Here is a 7,182-nt window from a genome sequence, read left to right on the forward strand (position 1 = left end):
CTGCGCACTGGAGTGAGCAAAACTTGAGTGGAAAAATCAGAGTGTTTTTGTCTTGACATATATGTGAGGACCTACTTAAAACACTATTCCAAAGTTTCATAAACGAACATGTTATTTCATTTCATAGCATAGTTCATTATATATATGTTTATCCATAGATAATTGATTATTATGCACGTATTAGGTTAGATTTCAAATTGATTATTCTGTATTCATTGCTAGTGAGATGTATAGATATCTGAGAATAAATAAGGAAACAGTAATTTTTATTTCTTAGTCGTTGTAGTATAGACGAAGTTTGTGAGTATCTTTTTTGAAAAACTCTCACGAGGCTATAACTTGTCCACTAGGGAATTCCTAGTGGTTTAAGGCCTTATTGCATATAGTCAATGCAATCGCACTCAGAGAAACAAGATTAGTTAGAACTCCATTTTTGGTCACTTATTTTAATTTCTCATATTTGCTTAAGGACAATCAAAATGTTGTTTAGGGGTGGTTTGATAAAAGCCCAAAACTGTAGTTTTAACTCCTTAATAATATTACATTTAGACCAATTATGTGTATAAAAAATAAGAGTTAGTATTGTTTATGTGATTTTGTGTATTTCAGGTCTTGGAGTCAAATATGTGAAGAAATATGTCACTTTTGCAAGAGAAAGGAGCAAAGGTTGGTTGCTAAGAAGTTCTATGGTTAAAGCCCAAGTTCAAAAGAAAAAAACCTTTTTTAAAGCCAAGTCAAAACTGAAAATTCAAAGTTAACGCATGTAGAAAAAGAGCATAAAAGTCAACTGAACTTTCGTAGGCCGTATCTTTGGACTCAGACCTTGGAATTGGGCCTATTATATGTCAAAAATGACCGGCTCAGAAAGAGCTTTCTAATGGTCTAAGTCTTGACCCAATAAGAGTAGTAAAAGTGGATGAAAAGGGTATTAAAGTAATTTCATGCAAAGAAACCCTTTTTGGACATATGTAATTAGGTTTTGGGCTTGATTTCATGGCCCAAAACATAGCTCCAAAGCCCATACACGAAATTGTAAACCTAACCCTCTCCTATATAAAGAGGTTTAAGGTTAAACAAAACTTGGCTACTCCCCTCTTTAGTTTAGTTTTAAATTAGGGTTCTCTCTATCTCCCTTTTTAGTTTAGTTTAGTTTTAGTTAATTAGTTTAGTTTGTAGCCTCCATTAGAATCTTTTAATAAAAGCTTTAGTTTATTCAATTCAAGTATCTTTAATAAAGTATTTCTTCATGATGTCTTCTTCTATTTATTATTATGTTTATGATAGCCTTATGATTCTTAGCTAAACCTCCATTAGAGAGGTTTGATGAAGCTTGATGAAGACTTGATTGTTAGTTAGGATTATTGCTTTTTAAGAGTTTCACTCCAGTAGGTTAGTTGATTCGCCATGAGAATGGGTTGAACTTCCTCACATGCTAATTATTAGTTGGTAAAGATTGCCATGAATAATTAGGGATCAAATACTTAATCTTTATTGGTTAGGATTGCAATAATCTACACTAACATATTAGGAATTTATCTAGGTGGAATCAAATCCCTCTAATTCCTTCTCTATTCTTCTCCATATTGTATTTAATTTATATTCAATTGCTTAGTTAAATTATTATAAGTTAAATTCATATAATTAGTTTCATAATATAAATTCACCTTTATAGATATTGTTCTCACCATTGTTTCCTTGTGTTTGATTAATTGGATTCTATTTATGTCTTGGTAGTTTTGGAGTAGAACGATTTTGTACTCTATATATTGCATGAATATACATGTAAAAGTAGGAAATAAATAATTGAAACCGTAAAAATAGGTTAGAGAAATCTATTTGAATTTTTACGAGTTATCATGCTCCCACTGGGGAATGCAATGATGAATTATCTGATCCGCACAATACTTAAAAAGGTAGGGTTCATCCCAGTAGTAAAATTTAACTTTGGCAAAAAATCTCTTGCATTTATTTCTGGTCCATATATCAGGAATGATCTCGGACACTAAAAAATTAACTATGTCTACATACCAAGGTGTAGAAAAAATTGAATAAAGAAGCTCATCCGGAAAATAGTAAGATATCGATTCGGAATCACTGTCATCCTCATTAGTTAACCTAAATAAATAATCTGCAACTACATTTTCAGCTCCTTTTTTATCCTTAATTTCTAAGGTAAATTCAGTTAGGAAAAGAATCAAAATGATCAATCTCTACTTAGCATCCTTCTTCGCGAGAAGGTACCTAAACGCGGCATGGTCTGTATAGACGATGGTCGTGGAACCAACTAGCTTATCTAAGGCATAGAATACGGTAGACCTTTTCAATATTATGTAATTCACGTTGAGCGATGGTCGTGGAACCAACTAAGTAGGGATGAAACTTATCTAAGGCATTTCAGAAACAATATGGTTAGAAATTCCTTTTCAATAGTAGTGTAATTTTGAAAAACGTTGAGCATCATTTAAGGTTTTACTAGCATAGAAAATTTACGGTAAAGACTTTTATTATCTAACTTATGTCCTATCGCACTGGAAATAGCTACCATCTAAAAAAACAATAGAACATAATCACTATATATTGCATCACACAACATAAATTCAAAAAATATGGTTTAGACCGTTGTAACATTATGTCATGATTGTATGATATGATGGTGTAGAGGTTAAAAGCGATGGTTTTATGATCGGCTTTTAAAGTTTCAAAAGCCCTCAATTTGTAGTTTATGATTAAAATAAAAAAGCGTAGCATCTTTTAAAAGCAATTTAAAATAATAATAAACCCGGCTTTTTAGCTATTTTTGAAAAATATTTTATGAAACATCTATAGAAACCCGGACTGCATGGCCTATAAAGGCCCCTAATGTCAAAATGGACCAATGAAATTTTGAAATTTCGAACACCCAACCTCTCCCTTATCCTTTTCAAAGTTCAAACCGAGTTCACGGTATAGGTTTCATCTCCCATCCATCCATCCGCCATTCTCCAAACCCTAAGCTATATCTTATCTACTTTAGCTCTTGAGCTTCAAAAGTTTCAATTTGGCTATTCTAATTTCATTTTTTTTGGAAACAATATGGCCTAAAACTATGCCTTTTGTTTTCTGACCATAAAATGACATTTTTTCCCAATTTAAAATTTTGGTTAAGTTCTTTTTGGATATGAACTACATCTTTGCTTTGAACACCATTTCAAAACTTTTTTGTAATGAAAGATTTTGTCGAAAAATAGTTTGATTGATTCAAAATTAATTTGACTTTATGAATAAATGGAAAAATCATCCATAAATAATATCCAATAAATTTCTCCACCATTATTATGTCATCTAGAAAATCATTAATAGGAAACAAATAATGTTGTTGTTTATGTAAAGTATCTTGTTGCATTACAAAGGCCAAAGGGTATTCTTTTAATTTTAGTTATATAGTTCTTAAGTCATGTTTTATTTATTATCTTGCATTTTATTTGTATGACATTCTTATTCAAGTTTTGAAATTAGTTTTGCTATAGAATTTTGAAAAATCCGTAATTTTCAAGGTTAATTTGATTCTCTATTTGTTGTTTAATGGTTCAAGAGTTAAATACTATGGTAGGTACCGTTAAGATAATTCACTATTAAATGAATGAAAATGAATGAATCATCTGTTTGTATGGCTCTCCAAGTTGCTAATGAAGGAAAGGAGAGCAATGGCGATCCTTATGTGTTTGACCATTCTTAGTCTCTAAAAAGCATCCTTGAAGGAAGAAGCAAAAGGAGAATCTCTCTCGAGCTATTGTGGATTCACGGGGATTTGTCCACAAAATGCCTGAACTGAATATAAAACCTAATGTTGTCACCTTCTCAATGAATATTTTGAATGTTTTGGGAACTTTTTTCTCGTAATCCTTTTGAGTTAGTGTTATCACTTATTTCCCCCCTAGTCTCGTCGGAATAATGTTTTATCCTTTCGAGTTTCTATGAATGATAGACTCTTCTTATTTTTTTTTTTTCAAACTTCAATTTTTTTGCAGGTTAAGTTTGAACAAAGTTGGATGAAACTCAAAGAGCTAATCATGAATAAACCGATTTGTTAGAGACATTTTGTGGGTATTTTTGGTTAAATGTATGTAAATTTTTGAAAAAGGTTAAATGTAATGGACTATGTTTTATGAATGGATTATAAACTTGTCAAAAAATGGCTAGTTTCATGCTGATTATGTTATGTTGTTTGCACTTTGTAGTGGAGTTTGATTGTATACATGCCAAATGAAATATTTAATTTTATGGGTATAAATTTTTTTTTTTAATATTTTTTTTTCCGAAAATGTATATTTTATGACGGTTTTGCCAAAACTATCACAAATTAATTGGGTTCTTGACAGTTTTACTGAAAATCATGACGGTTGTACTAAAATTAATGGCGGGTACCATGTAAAAGTCAATATTATTTTTGTCTATTAATGAAGGTTTTAGCCATATTTTCAACATAAAATCTTTGAAGTGCATAACGGCTTTTCTGAAAAACCATCATAAGTTTAATGACGGTTTTTTAAACTTTTTTAGATCGTGTATCCTATAATGTTTATTGCTTCTTTAAACGGGGATGTCATTTAACACTGTTTCATGACGGCTTTTAGAAGCGTTACAAGTCTTTTTTAGTAGTGTAAGCATGGCCACTAGGCGTTCAAGCATTTGGTTGACAAAGGGTCCTTGTGATCCTAATGATTTCATAGTATTAAGATTCTTATAATCAAAACAAATTGTTATTATAGAATTCGGTCTTTACTAACTTTGTTTTCCTCATTGAACAATATTCACGAATAACCCTAATCAAATTTGCCTCTTTAGTAGCAGATAATTGAGATGATATAATAATCGAATGAGTGCCATCCGGATCTAAATGAATATACTTTAACTCAGTGGGAAGAGGATTCAACTCAGGGGTGGGAGGAGTGGGAATGAGGGATTCAAGAGTGTCTTCCTCCTTTATAGTGCAGATTTGTTCAGGAATGAGTTCTTCAAACTCAAGAGCTAGATCATGAATAGGAGTAGATTCTAAGAGGGCATGTACTTCTTGGATGTAAGAATCCTCAGTACTGCCAAAGGAAAGAAATTGGTGCATTTATTATGTAGAAAAGTTTTGTTAAAATAATCTCTATCATGCTAATTTCGCCATTTATAGTCGGTTACCGTGTATTGTCAACCATCATCTTAAAAAAGATTTACCTCAACAACCTTTAGGTTTCCAAAGGAAATGGACATTTCATTACTAGCCATCCTATTAATTAATGAGGGCATTGGCAGTTGACAAGAAAGGACGCCCTATGATGATAGAAATAGAGTCATGGGCAACTTATGTGTCTAGAATGACAAAATTGGCTGGATAATAGAAGTCTTGTACTTTAACAAGAATATTTTCAACTACGCCCTTAGGATACTTAACATTACGATCGGCTTTGACCGCAAAAAGTCATTTTAGTCAATTTTAGATCGTGTATACCTAGTTGTTTGTAAAAGTAAAACGGGAGTAAGTTAACACTCGCCCTTAGATCTAGAAGAGCAGTTGTGATGAAAGTATCGCCTAAGGTGCATTATTGGACAATTGGACAACTAGGGTCCTTGTACTTAATGATTTCGTTATGTTCAGATAAAAAGGGAAATTGTTCTGTTAAGAAGGGTTCTTTAGGTATGTTTGTTTTCCTCTTTGTGGTGCACAAATCTTTAAGAAACTTAGCATGTTTTGGAAGACGTTTTATGGCATCGAGGAAAGGTAGGTTTATAGTTTTAAAACTTCCCTAATCTCGTCAAAATTATCATTCTTCTTTAACATAGCTAGTCTCTGGGGAAACGGTGGTATTTCTCTATATTTAGCATAAGGGTCAATATGAGTATTGCCCTTTTCTTTAGTTTTTGTCAGTTTCCCCTTAGGTTGAGGTTTAACTAGTACTTTTACAGTGGTAAGATCTTCAGTTTCAACTATGGTATCTAGTAACGTTTCTTTATCTTTTTCGGTTGGGGAATCTTCTGGCATTATTACTTTGTTGTCAACCACTTTCCTGAACGAAGAGTGGTTACGGCCTTTAATTCTCCTTGTATTAAATTTTCATTACTAGGATTACCTATTAATTCAAAGGTTGTGTTTATTGATTTTGGATTAGGTACAGGTTGACTTAGAAATACACCTTTTTGGTAGGTTTTTTCTTGGGATAATTGTTGGATGGATTGTTGGATTGCTTTTCCCATCTTTTGTTGAATTTGCATGTCTTGTTATTATCGAATTTATCAGTTTGGGAAGTTTGAGTTGCCACGGGTTGTGTAACAAGAACTATCTCACGTTGATTATTAACGGGTGGATTTTGATAGTTGTTATTTACCAGGGAGTAAACTTCTATTATTATTATTATTATTATTATTATTATTATTACCTTGCCCTTGTCCTTGCCTAGGTTGATATTAATTATAGTTGTTGGTGGGCCTAATGTTTTGATTATTATAACCTGGAGGTGCTCCTTGATGGTGATTATTACGCCAACTAAAATTAGGATTTTGTCTCCAAGGTGCGTTAGGTATATTATTAAAAGCGCAGACATCTTCTAGCTGTGGTTGTTGTTCATAGGCAAGAGGACAATAATGATCAAAATACTCAAGACTAAAACAGAAATTACAGCAAGGGGAGTTTATAGTCATGACAGGAATGGGTTTCGCTTCTTGTTTATTTACAGAAAGGGCATCTACTTTACGAGTGAGGGATTCTATTAAAGTTCTAAGTTCAGGATCTTGTTTAATCTCAAACATACTTGCCTTAGCAGTAGAAGAAGAAGGAATGGAGCCGGAGTAATCGTTTGTTACTCCCACAATTATCACCTACTTTTCTTTGATTGATTATCTAGAAAATTATAAGCATCTGTGGCTCTTTTACCTAGGAAATTTCCTCCGTTCATGATATCTAAAGTCTCTTTATGATGTTGGGATAGGCCTTTAAAGAAGGCTTTGGTAGTGTGTCTTTACCAAGATTATGATGGGGGCATTCTACTAAACTAAATCGTGCCACTTGAAATGATTCCAAGCCTCAAAAAACCCAATTCATTTCTTGAGACACTTTTAGAATGAAAAAATAATAATATGTGATAGCATTTCAAAATTTTAGTGTCTATGGCGGGCGGTAAAATTGTTCCATAAATAATTCTACTAGTTTTTCCCATGTAT

The sequence above is a fragment of the Coptis chinensis genome, chromosome 7 (assembly GCF_015680905.1).
Source record: "Coptis chinensis isolate HL-2020 chromosome 7, ASM1568090v1, whole genome shotgun sequence".
NCBI lineage: Eukaryota > Viridiplantae > Streptophyta > Magnoliopsida > Ranunculales > Ranunculaceae > Coptis > Coptis chinensis.